Raw genomic sequence first — 14174 nt, 5'->3', positions numbered from 1 at the left:
AGAAAAACAATGTCTTATTCAAATTTTCAGTTAACATGTGTAAAAATATAAAATAAATGCAACATAACAGGTAACAATAACAGAAATAATAATTTAATAAAATTTTACTGATCAATTCATTTTCTGCCTATATCAAGGGAACATTCAGTAATGAAGGCTTAGCATGATGTATGCCAATCCAGCGCTGTTGGCCCATATCATAACTATGTATTGGAATGTCTATTGGAATGAGCCGCAGCCTGGAAAATAAGATGCAGGATATTTCAGAGATTGCTGGGAATCATTGGGGTACAAGTAAACACATGGGTTGTGTTAGGGTAGCTAAGAAAAAGAACAGGTGCATGTATACTTGTGTGTACACCAATGCTAGGAGTTTAGTAAATAAATTTTGATGAATTTGAGGTATTGCTCAAAACATCAAAGGCAGATATTGTGGGGATTTCAGAGACGTGGTGTCACACAGATATAAGAAATGCAGAACTGGAATTTGGGGAGTACAATGTCTACAGAAAGGATAGACAGGATAGGAAGGGAGGAGGGGTTATGCTATTAGTTAAAAAACACATAAAATCCAAGGAAGTGAAGCCAGTCGACATCGCTGGACAGTGCAGTGTCGAGTCAGTTTGGTGTGACATAAGCATTGGGAGATCAAAATTGAGAGTAGGAGTGTGCTATAGGCCTAATGACTCTGATGAGTACAATAAGAAACTGTTCGGAGAAATAGAGTGGGCCAGTAAATCAGAGAGTCTTATAATGGGGGATTTTAATTTCCCAGATATTGACTGGAATTTGGGGGCTGGTCACTCACACAGTAGCAAGGCTTTTGTGGATTTATTGGATGATTGTTTTCTACATCAGCATGTTCGGGAGGCAACTAGAGGGAGTAATACTCTTGATTTGATTATCAGTAGTGATTCTTCATGCATTAAGAATCTGCAGATAAATGAACCACTTGGTGGCAGTGATCACAGTGTGCTGAAGTGGGAGTTACTCAAAGAGGTAACTACCATTAGGGGTAAAGGGAAGGGGTATTGCTTTCGTAAAGGCGACTACAATGGACTGAGACAGTATTTAAATTCTATACAGTGGGATCAACTGATGATTTTGCCAACAGCAAATTCAAAATGGGAAGCATTCAAAGAACTTATCGTGGAAGCTACTAGGCTTTACATACCAACTAAGAAATATTGTTCAAGGTTTAGGCCTCAATGGTTGTCAGATGAACTAATGAGGCATATGGCAGAGAAGAAAAATGCATGGGATACATACAAATTAACACGTGACACGGACGCCTATGATAGATACAAGTTGATCTGTAACCAAGTTACAAAGGAGGTTAGGCAGGCGAAGGCAGATTACGAGAGATCCTTGGCAAGGGATGCGAAGAAAAACAGCAAAGAGTTCTTTACTTATGTAAACTCTAGAAGGAAGGGGATGAATCAGATTGGTCCACTTGAGATCGATGGGTCAACTGTTGATGACCCTGCTCGGGTAGCTAACAAACTAAATGAATATTTTGCATCGACATTCACACATGAGGAGTTATTCAGCGAGGGGAATGCCAGAGGTGTATTCAACTTTAGCAGTAAGCTAGAGAATCTTGTAATAACTGAGAGCAAAGTGGAGGAGAAATTGTTGAAGATAAACACAAGAAAGGCACCTGGGGTGGATGGGATCTATCCAGTTATATTAAAGGAGGCAGCAAAGGAGGTAAGCAAACCCTTAGCCATAATTATGAGAGCTTCCTTGGACTCAGGGGAGGTACCCATTGACTGGAGATGTGCAAATGTGACCCCAATTCACAAAGGGGGATCAAAGGCTGACACAAGTAATTATAGACCTGTGAGTTTAACTTCTGTTCCCGGAAAATTAATGGAGGCACTGGTGAAAGAAGCACTGCAGGATCATCTAGACAAGACTTCAGTTATAGCTAGGACACAGCATGGTTTTGTTAAGGGGAAGTCTTGCCTGACCAATTTGATTGGATACTATGATGCAGTCACAAAAGAACTGGATGCAGGGAATAACTTTGATATTATATACTTGGATCTTAGAAAGGCTTTTGATACTGTTGCACATGGAAGACTGCTGCACAAATTGGAGCAGTGTGGCATTGGAGGCAAGTTGCTGCTATGGATAAAGGGGTGGTTGAGGGGGAGAAGACAGAGAGTGGTAATCAATGGACACTGCTCATCGTGGACTAATGTTATTAGTGGAGTCCCTCAGGGTTCAGTATTGGGGCCTTTATTGTTTTCTGTATTTATAAATGATATTGATGATGGTATATCAGGCTTAATGTCCAAGTTTGCAGACGATACGAAGGTTGGCAGGGTTGTCAAGGACACTACTGACACTATGCTGCTGCAACAGGATTTGGAAAGGTTGAGCAGATGGGCTTCGAGGTGGCAAATGAAGTTTAACATTGACAAATGTAAAGTACTACATATGGGAAACAGCAACCCCAGAGCAACGTATCAACTCTGTGGTACTACACTGACAGTGGTAGAGAATGAAAGGGACCTGGGGGTGGTGGTGCAGGCAGATATGAAGTTCTCTGAGCAGTGCAGACGAGCTGCAAGAGTAGCTCATGGTGTATTGTCAATGATATATAGGAATTTTTCTAGCAGGGATAAGGAGGTGATTATTCCCTTGTATAAGGCAATGGTCAGGCCACACCTAGAGTACTGTATACAGGCCTGGAGGCCTCATTTCAGGAAGGATGTAGAGCTGCTGGAACGAGTACAGAGAAGGGCAACTAGATTGGTGAATGGGACAAAGGGGTTCTTTTACGAAGAAAGGCTTAAGTTTTGCAAATTACAGTGTCTGGAAACTAGGCACCAGTGGGGTGATCTGATAGAGGTGTACAAAGCCTTGAATGGTTTGAGCATGCTCAATGCTGATGGGATTCTTCCTCTAGCTCAGAAAAATCACCTGAGAGGGCATAAATTCAAATTGAGGAAAGACAGATGTAGGATAGATGTGCGGAAATTTGCCTTTAGCCAGCGGGTGGTTGGTGGGTGGAAAAGACTTCCATCCCTTGTCGTGGAAGTTGATAGCCTAAATAAGTTTAAGGCTCAGCTGGACAGGTATTTCGAACGAACAGAGGGGTGAAGTGGAAGTGGTTATTTTTATTTATTTATGTTACTTTTTTTTTTTTTTTTTTGGCTGATGCTGCATAAGCTTGCTTTCTTGCATCAAATGCCTCTACTAATGCTAATGTAGTACATATACATCATGAAATTCAAGAAGTCAAGAAATGCAATGAAACTAGGATTTAAATTTAGGCTAAGTATCATATGTAAACTAGATAAGGTAAAAGCAGCCATAGCCTGATCTCTTTAAATCTAACATAAAATTAGCAAACATATATAACAGCTGTGGAAGCATCCAATAAATGGTCAGCATTTGCATACAATTATCTGGTCAGCATTTGCATACAATTATCTGGTCAGCATTTGCATACAATTATCTGGTCAGCATTTGCATATAATTATCTGGTCAATACATTAGTATCTGAGACAGACTTTAATTTAAACTATGGAAACAACAGATAAAAGGTTCCTCTGAATATTTCATATTAAGTACAACCTTTTTCCCAAAAATTCCAGAACTGGCCTTAAAAAAAAAGTTTATGGAAGGTACCTAAACTAGTGCTGCTTTTTCTAATTGAAAGTAGTCTCCCTCTGCATCAATGTAGCATTTCCTCCAATGTTGCCAAAGTTGCTGAAGCAACACCAGAAGTAATTTTCAAGAAATATTTTAGAATGCCCTCATAAGCAAGCATGAAGCAATGGCCTTTCATAGCTATTTTTAGCTGTGCAAACAGAAAGAAAGAAATCCTGTGGTGACAAATCTGTTATGTATGGTTGATGTCTAGCTAAAGCAGGTTTTTTAAGGTGGGGCAAATACAGTTCCCCTTCACTCTTGATCATCACTGCAAGGCCACAGTGGAAGCACCAACTTTTATTTCAAGCATAAAAAGAAGTAGTGAATGTGCTGCCATTAAGTGAAGTTTTCTGAAGTCATAGTTGCAGACAGTTTCTCTTTATTCTAGTGTCAGGATGTGTGTGGACCCAACCTCATATCCAATAAATATTCTCCCCCCCCCCCCAAATGATCAGTTAAATTCAGTGATTACTCTTTTTGCTAATGGTCAACTTGTGTGTGTGTGTGTGTGTGTGTGTGTGTGTGTGTGTGTGTGTGTGTGTGTGTGTGTGTGTGTGACTCAGAAATAATGTTGCTAAAAATTCCTGAACCCTATTGAAGTTTATATCCGAACATGCAATAGAAAGGAAGCCCAATGTGGGATCTCCTTCAAAACTTCCCCTTCCATCATGAAAACAACCATATCACTCAAAAACATGAGAATGAGATAACATTTCATCTCATATTGTTGTTATTTGGTTTTTAGGAGCATTAGCAACTAAGGCCATATTGCTCCGGGAATATGCGGTGGTCATTCCTTGACCTTTCCACATCCTCTGTATTTGGTGGTGATGGGCTTGAACCCTGGTCTAATCAAGAAGCGTGTGCTACGCACTGCTGCTCCTTCCCACCTGGCTACGGGAGTCGCCAACATTTCATCATTGTATACTTCATACAACAGCCTTATATCTCCCTGTAGCACTTTTTGCTAAGTTTAAAATAAAATTATGTTCACCCTTCACTCATCCATCTCAGCAGAGTACCAGAATAATACTGACCAAAACTGGCTAGTACAAATATGTCAACAGGAAAGCATGCTGAGCAACAGGTATGAACATGCAACAATTTCCATATTCATACCTGGAAATAGGGAACTCAGTCTCATTCACATTCACAAAAGGAATAACATGAACAGCTACCAATTAAAAAAAGAAGGAAAAAAAATCAGTCCTTCAACATGCCTTGGACAACAGAAAGTGGCAACCACCTTAAAATTTGCAATACCTATAAGTTGGCAATAAAACTAAGTGCTAGTACTAAAAAATTATTACTCATGCATAAAATCTAAAAAGTTACAATACCATATTTCTACCCATTTATTGGATTCCAAAATTACATAAAACTCTGGTTAGTTTTAGATCCATTACTTTTGATAAAAACAGTTCACAAATGCTCTAAAATCCCAACTAAAATTTAATGGATAATACTGACACCTCTAAATTTATTCTTAGTGTTACAATGCATTTTCATCAAAGATTAGCATTAGTAGAGGCATATGATGCAAGAAAGCAAGCTTATGCAGCATCAACCAAAAAAAAAAAAAAAAAACTCCCATTTCACCCCTCCATTCGTTCCAAATGCCTGTCCAGCTCAGCCTTAAATTTATTTAGGTTATCAACTTCAACAACAAAAGATGGGAGTCTGTTCCACCAATCGACTACTGACTGGCTAAAGGCAAATTTCTGCACATCTATCTACAACTGTCTTTCCTCAATTTGAATCTGTGCCCCCTCAAGTTCTTAATTTGAACAAGAGGAAGAATCCCATCAGCATTCCGTTTGCTCAAGCAATTCAAGGCCTTATACACCTCAATCAGATCACCTCACAGGTGCCTCCAGGCAGTGCAATTTGCAGAACTTAAGCCTTTCTTGGTAAGAGCACCTCTTTGTTCCCCTCACCAATCTTGTTGCCCTTCTTTGTACTTGTTCTACCAACTCTACATCCTTTCTAAAATGAGGCCTCCAGACCTGTACACAGTACTCTAGGTGTGGCTTGACCATTGCCTTATATAACGGGATAATAACATCCCTGTCCCTGCTAGCAAAATTCCTATATATCGACAAGACTCCATGACCTGCCCTGGCAGCTCGTCTGCACTGCAAAGTGAACTTCATATTTGACTGTACAACTATCCCCAGGTCTTTTTCACTTTCCACTTCCTTGAGTGTAGTACCACACAGTTGGAACGTTTCTTTTTGGTTATTGACACACAAGTATGCAGTACTTTGCATTTGTCAATGTTAAATTTCAGTTGCCACCTATCAGCTCAACATTTATAGATTCTGTTGCAGTAGCTTACTGTTATCAGTGTGATTAACAACCCTGCCAAACTTTGTCTGAAACCTCAGACATTAAGCCTGATACACCCTCATCAATATCATTGATAAATATACAAAACAACGTGCCCAACAACAAAATCTGGGGAGCTCCACTAATAACATTTGTCCATGAAGAGCAGTGTCCATAGCAAACCCTTAGCCATAATTATGAGAGCTTCCTTGGACTCAGAGAAGGTCCCCATGGACAAGGTGTGCAAATGTATCACCAATTCACAAAGGGGGTTCACAAAAGGTGGCACAAGTAACTATAGTCCTGTTAGTTTAACTCGTGTGTTCCAGGGAAAAAAATGGAATCGCTGGTTAAAGAAGTATTGCAGGATCATCTAGACAAGACTGCAATAATAGTTAAGACACAGCATGAGTTTGTTAAAGGGAGGTCTTGTCTGATTTGATTGGATTGGATTCTATGATGTGGTCACAAAGGAACTGAATGCCAAAAATAATTCTGATATCATACACTTGGATTTCAGAAAAGCTTTTGATAATGTTGCACATGGAAGACTGCTGTACAAATTGGAAAGGTATGGCATTAAGGGTGTTGCTACAATGGTTGTTGTTGTTTTTTGGTTTCGGGATATGCGGTGGTCATTCCCCGACCTTTCCACATCCTCCGTATTTGGTGGTGACGGGCTCGAACCCCGGTCTAATCAAGAAGCGTGTGCTACGCACTGCTGCTCCTTCCCACCTGGCTACGGAGGCGCCTTGCTACAATGGATAAAAGAATGGTTGAGTGGGAGATGACAGAGTGGTAATCTAACTTCTACAATTTCTCCTCCACTTTGCTCTCAGTTATTACAAAATCACTTAGCTCCCTGTTAGAGCTTGATGAACTTCTGGCACTCACCTCATTGAATAACTCCTCATGTGTGAATGTAGATGCAAAATACTCATCCAATTTATCAGCTACCTTAGCATGATCATCAATAGTCAATCCATTTATGTTGAGCGGTCCAATCTGATTCATCCCTTTCCTTCCAGAGTTTACATAAGTAAAGAACTCTTTGCTGTTTTTCTTTGCATCCTTTGCAAAGTATTTCTCATAATCTGCCTTCGCCTGCCTAACCTGCTTTGTGACTTGATTACAGACTAGTTATATCTGCCATAGGCTTCTCTGTCAGCTGATACTTTAAATGCATCCATATATTTTTCTTCTCTGCCACGAGTCTCATTAGTTCATCTGACATCCATTTAGGCCTAAACATTGAACAGTATTTCTTAAATGGAATGAAAAGACTAGTAGCCTCCAAAATTAAGTCCCTGAAGGCTTCCCATTTAGAATTCAACGTTGGTAACATCATCAGTTTATCCCACTGTACAGAATTGAAAAACTGTCTGAGATCCCTATAATCACCTTTACGAAAGCAAAAGCCCTTCCCTTTAGCCTTGATGGTAGTTACATCTTTAAGTAATTCCCACATCAGTACATTGTGATCACTGTCACCCAATGGTTCCGTTATTTGCATATTCTTAATGCATGAAGAATCACTGCTGATAAGCAGATCAAGAGTATTACTCTCTCTGGTTGCCTCTCGAACTTGCTGCTGTAGAAAACAGTCATCAAATAAATCCACAGAAGTCTTGCTAGTGTGTGAGTAACCAACCCACAAATTCCAGTCAATATCTGGAAAGTTAAAATCCCCCATTATAAGGCATTCTGATTTACTGGCCCACTATTTCTCTGCACAATTGCTCATTATACTCATCAGATTCATCAGGCCTATAACACACACACACACACACACACACACACACACACACACACACACACACACACACACACACACACACACACCTACTCTCATTTTTTATTTCCCAGTACTTATGTCACACCAAACAGACTCATTGTCCACCAATATCAATTGGATGCACTTTGTTGCATTGTCCACCAACATCAATTGGATGCACTACCTTAGATTTTATGCGTTTCTTAACTAACAGCATAATCCCTTCTCCCTCCCTTCCTGTCCTGTCTATCCTTTCTGTACACTTTGTACTCCCCAAATTCCAATTCTGCACTGCTTATGTCTGTGTGACACCACATCTCTGATATCCCAACAATATCTGCTTTTGATGTCTTGAGTAGCACTTCAAGCTCATCAAATTTATTAACTATACTCCTAACATTGGTGTACATGGAAGTATGTATGCTGTTTGTTTGTTTATTTGGTTTTTAGGAGCATTAGCAACTAAGGCCATATTGCTCCGGGATATGCGGTGGTCATTCCCTGACATTTCCACACCCTCCATATTTTGGTGGTAACGGGCTCGAACCCAGGTCTAATCAAGAAGCATGTGCTACACACTGCTGCTCCTTCCCACCTGACTACGGTATGATTGCACCTGTTTCTTCTCTTAGTTACTCTAAACACAGCCCATATTTTTATTTGTTCCACTATGACTCGCAGCAGTCCTAGAAATCTCCAGCAACTTGCTTTCCAGGCTGCTGCTCATTCTAATAGAAGCAGTGCAAAAATCACTTTCACCTTTGCCAGCAGCTACTGTTAATCTATTAGTCCATGTATCCCCTCAAGCTAGCAGTTTTTCAACCCACCTAACTCTGCCTCGATAGCATCAGCAAATATTCTTGCACCCTTTCTGTTTAAGTGCATCCCATCCCTGTAGAAGCAGTGTCTCCTGTTAACAAGCACAGACCAGGCTGAGAAAAATTCTACCACTTGAGCCTTGCACAATCTCTCCAGGGCCAAATTGATCGACAAGGCTCTCATCATATACTCCCTCCTATTGCATCTGGGCAGAATTGCAGACACTTTCACATTCAACCCTAACTTGCAACATTCTTTCAACATTGACCTGTACTTGTTGAGTATATCTGCAGATTTCTTACTCTTAATGTCATTAGTTCCAACGTGCACAATAATATCAGCTTTTGTGCCTTGGCTACATCATGTCCTGTTTTAGAATGGTTGGCAAACATTTCACATTTTGCACATTTTTTGAGACTGTGATGCGTTGGAGAATTGTTTCTCTTCGTTTCTCCCCCGAGTCACTGTACTCTCACTAGTCTGTGATCTTTGCCCTGCAGCTCTTGTCTGGGTCATGATTGCATTTAAATACAATTTAATTAACAATGAAATTTAATAAGATTAATATTTTTGATTAATTGATAATACTATAATAAGCTAACAGATTCCTATCTAGTTTTACTTTATACCTTACGCTATCAGTTTGAGATATATATATACATTACGCTATTTCTTATCAACACCAGGAGTCGTAACTTCCAAAAATCTCTAGTTAAATTCAAAATAAGAAGCTAACAAATGCTACTAAACCTATTTAATATCTCTGTAAAACACAATGTATGTAAATGTATGTAATGTTAATTAACAAAGAATACGGTAAAAATTAAAAATACTTAGCCCTTTACAGCAGCCAAAAATCCACCGACTGTTCTCTTCCGCGACTAGAGCGACCTCCCTCCCTCCCTCTAGATTTGGCTGCAACAAAAAATATTGCAATGATCTGCTAGCACAGAGTGTGTTCAGTGTCAAACAGCACCAGGGCTTTCCCCCATCTCCGCATTGTATACATTATAGGTGTGAAAGAACACTATCAATGCCTGAGGTTAAAATGTGTATGGATGCTGTATATGTGTAGTGTCGGGTACCATTGTTCCTCTGGTCATTTGGCCGATGGGCTCATAATGGGACCCAATGTTGCCCTCACTCTACCCCATGGAGTCAGACCAGGTACACCAGTATTATATAATTATTTACTCTGGCAGGTCCTGCCACCTAATTTCCTGAGATTTCAGTGGCAAGGACTTTAAAAAATATAATAAATAAATAAAAAACCACGTTATAGATAGGGGTCAGCCAAAAGGAGTACTAGTTATGCAATTTGATGTTATTAAGTTTTTGGGTGTAGGACTCAAGCAATTTAACAATGATTCGAACACTAGTAGTTGGAAGTTAGAGGGGGGAGAGAGACTGAAGGCTGGGGGGAAAAGACATAAGGGGTCCATAGAGAAGATGATCCCCAAATCAGTGGAGCAGACCCATGCCCCACCAGAAGGGAAAGAGGGATGGTGAGGAGACCAGGGATAACCTCCCCTCCTGCCCGGGGAGTGGAGGCAAAGGACCATGAAAGGGAGCGTGGCTAGGAAGGCCTAATGGCAGCAGCTGAGCTGAGCTGTGCTGGTGGTTGTGCCACACCTGGGACAGCATTCCACAGAATGCCAGCTAGGAACAGCCACCAGCATGGATGACCTTGTGGTCCATAAGGTTCCCATGGCCATCCATCCATCTGGTGGAGAGGCTGGAATAGAACATGCAATTTATATCGTTTGCTCACACACCATTTTTTTTTTTCTCCCCCTACTAGCACAGTGTCTCTTCAAAAACTACACTTACTTGTACAATGATTCATGCATCTTTTTTTTTAGCAATGGGAGCAGTAGTTCCCGCAATGTAGCCATTCTGCATCTGAACTATTTTTTTTTGGGGGTCCATAGAGAAGATGATCCCCAAATCAGTGGAGCAGACCCATGCCCCACCAGAAGGGAAAGAGGGATGGTGAGGAGACCAGGGATAACCTCCCCTCCTGGGGGACTAGACATACCAATTTCGATGTTATTTCATTGTTGATTCAAGCCAACAGGATTTGAACAATTAGTAAAATGCATTCATCCTTCACATTCATGCAATGAAAAACAAAGTCAGAAACTGCACATAGCAATGAAAAAAAAGTCAGGTCAAAACTAATAAACAAATTTGCTATTACAGGCATACCTCGGTTAACGTTACCTCTGATAACGAAGCTTCGATATAACGAAGTCCGCAATTTCAAGCCCGATTAACATAAAAAAAATATATTCCAGTTTAATCACCTGAAATCTAAACAAACTGAAGAAATTACGGAAACCTTTGGGGCTTCTCGTGGTTGGTTCGAGAAATTTAAAAAACGGGCCAGGATTCATAGTTTAAAATTAACAGGAGAAGCTGCAAATAAGTTTCCAGAAAAACTAAAGGAAATAATTGAACGTGAAAATTTTCCAAATTTGGTGTTCAATGTTGACGAAAGCAGTTTGTTCTGGAAACGGCACCAACAAAAAGCTTCATTTCTATTGAAGAAAAATCAGCTGCTGGGTTCAAAGCAGCCAAAGACCGTTTATAGTTACTCTTTGGATCAAATGCCTCTGGCGATTATAAATTAAAATTGTTATTAGTTTACCATTCAGAAAATCCGAGGACGTTAAAAGGTAACATAAAAATGAATTTACCTGTAATATGGAAAGCAAATAGAAAAGCGTGGGTTACCAAGGAGTTATTTACTGATTGGTTTGTTAACCACTTTTGTCCTGGAGTAAAACGGTATTGTCAAAAAAACAACTTTGAAGAAAAAGCTCTTTTGTTGTTAGACAATGCTCCGGGACATCCTACTGATCTTAACACGTTGGACACATGCATTCCTGTCAAAGTTGTGTTTCTTCCAGCAAACACAACTTCCCTGATTCAACCATTGGATCAGGGAGTAATAGCATCATTTAAAGCTTATTATCTGCGTCGAACATTAAGCAATTTAACTGAACTAGAGGATAAAGAGGAAATGACAGTTAAAACTTTTTGGAAAAACTACACCATTAAAAACGCAATTGAAAACATTGATAGTTCTTGGAAAGAAGTCCCTAAGAAATGCTTAAATGGAGTTTGGCGCAAAATATGGCCAGAAGTTGTACTAGAAGAAGAAAATAACATCCAAGAAATTGGAAATGAAGTTATCCAGATGGCTCAATCAATAGGTTTCGAAAATGTCGATGAAGAGGATGTTAGAAATTTATTGAATGCAGAAGATAATGGTTTTTCAGTGGAAGATTTAGAAAACCTTGTTAGCAATGAAGACGAAGTTAAAGAAGTTCCTGCCGAAAAATGTTAACAACCAAAGATTTAAAAAAGGTGCTTAAATGACATTGAAAACGTTTTAAATTTTTTTATTGAAAATGATCCTGATTTAGGAAGAAGTTTTATTGTTAAGCGATCAGTGTTAAATGCAATAACTCCGTATAGGCAATTGTTAAATGAAAGAGAAAAAGAGCATAAACAATCAACTTTAGAGTCGTATTTTAAAATGTGATTTCACTTTGTATGTAAGTTGACTATTTATTTAATAAAACTTTTCTTTGTCCGAAAAAAAAAAGCTTTTCATTTTCTTTACGTAAGAACGTATCCCTATTCTGGCCATAGTATTTTTACCTCTGAAAACGAAGTTTCGCTTAACGAAGTAATTTCGTGGAACGCATCCTGTTCGTTATTCGAGGTATGCCTGTAGTTTCATTAGATTTCATACCTTAGATTTCATACCTATGATTTCAAAAAAGTAAAAAAAAAAAATCTCCGAAAATATTTTGAACAACAATCTAAAATACGTTTTCAATTATTTATAAGATGAAGTTTTAGTTGAGCAATATTAAAAACTGGCACAGCAATGTTCTGAATAGTAGGTTAATCTAATAAATATGGTACCACACATAAGCTAAGTTTCTTTACAAAAAGTTCCTTCATTAGAGGAACCAATTATCCTTCTTTTTTTTTTTAATGTGTGTGCAGGGTGGGGCAATTACCTATTTATTTTTTGCATGTGTAGGGTGCTAGAATTCATAAACTATATAGAGCTTTTCCACTTCATTTTACAAGAGATGCACAAAGTATTCTCCAATGATATTATGCCTATATGATTCTGAAAGATGTAAATGTCAAAAGTAAACATGCTTATTGTAAGCTTGGTTGTATATATATATATATATTGTAAATATGGGATATATTAAATTATTAAAGAATAATTCAGAATAAGATTTCAATTATTCAAAGAATGATCAGAGAGTTACTTATATGTCTTAAACTTTGCTACAGCATATCTAACCACTCACTGGTCATTTAGTATTAGCAAGGACCAGTAGGGTAATTTTCATTAGTATTATCAGTAGTGGCAAATGATGCAAGAAAGCAAGCTTATATAGCATCAGTTTAAAAAAAAAAAAAAACCTCCTCATATCACCTGTCCATCCTCTCTAGCAGCTTGTCTAGTTCTTCCTTGAGAAGAACTAGACAAGCTGCTAGAGGGGATGGACAGGTGATATGTTCCTTGAGAAGAACTAGACAAACCCTGCACCTCCAAAATACCAAACAGATTTTGTTCTAACTACCCATTGGCTGAAAGCCAATTTGCACATCTCTTGCAACCATCCTTGCTAAATTTAAATTTATTCCCCCTCGTGTGTAGTCTGAGCAAGAGGAAGGATTCCATCTCTTGAATGGATTGAGTAAGCTCAATCCATTCAAAATCTTAAATGTAATTTGTGGCATTTTCTGCAAATTGCAGAACTAAAGCCCTTCCTTATAAGAGCAGCTTTTACTACCCTCACTAACCTTTTTGCTCATCTCTGAATCTGTTCCAACAAATCCACATCCTTTCTAAAATGAGATTTCCAGACCTGTATATGGCCTAACCATTTCCTTGTATAATGGGATAATCGTCTCCTTATCCATGCTGGAAAAATTACTGTACATCACTGACAAAACACCATGAACTGTCCTGGCAGTCTATATACACTGCTAAGAACTTCTTATCTAACTGCACAATTACCCAGTTTTTTTCATTTCTTACTAACCTAGCTATCCACATGTAGTACCTTGCATTTGCAAATGTTAAACATTAACTGCCATTTATTAGCTCATTTGCCTAATTTTTCTAATTTCATTTTTGTAGCTTACCCTGATTACTGTCATTAACCACCCTGCTAACCTTTGTATTATCTGTAATACTTAGACATTAAGCTTGATATACCTTCATCAATATCATTAATAAATATAGAAAATAAAGGGGTCCAGCACTGAATCCTGTCTGACTCCACCACTAACGTTAGTCCATGAAGAGCAGTACCCATTAATAACCACTCTATCTTCTCCCACTCAATGATTCCTTTATCTAGAACAGTAACTTGCTCTTAATGCCACAATTCTCCAATTTGTACAGCAGTCTTTTATGTGTAACAGTATCAAAAACTTTCCTGAAATCCAAGTATATGATATCAGAATTATATTTTGCATCCAGTTCCTTTGTTACTACATCATAGTACCAAATCAGATTGGTCAGACAAGATGTCCCATGGTG

At 38.8% G+C, this 14174-nt stretch overlaps 1 protein-coding gene across 4 annotated transcripts in view; it reads right to left on the bottom strand.

The window, feature by feature from the left end:
* Window positions 1-14174, bottom strand: part of Pi3K59F (phosphatidylinositol 3-kinase 59F) — a 349960-nt gene that overhangs the window by 158272 nt on the left and 177514 nt on the right. The window lies entirely within an intron of this gene.

Source organism: Mastigoproctus giganteus, chromosome 2 (assembly GCF_048544385.1).
Source record: "Mastigoproctus giganteus isolate SK-2022 chromosome 2, ASM4854438v1, whole genome shotgun sequence".
Taxonomy (NCBI): domain Eukaryota; kingdom Metazoa; phylum Arthropoda; class Arachnida; order Uropygi; family Thelyphonidae; genus Mastigoproctus; species Mastigoproctus giganteus.
The sequence above is the reverse complement of the archived record's forward strand: the minus strand, read 5'-3'. Positions and strand labels throughout refer to the sequence as shown.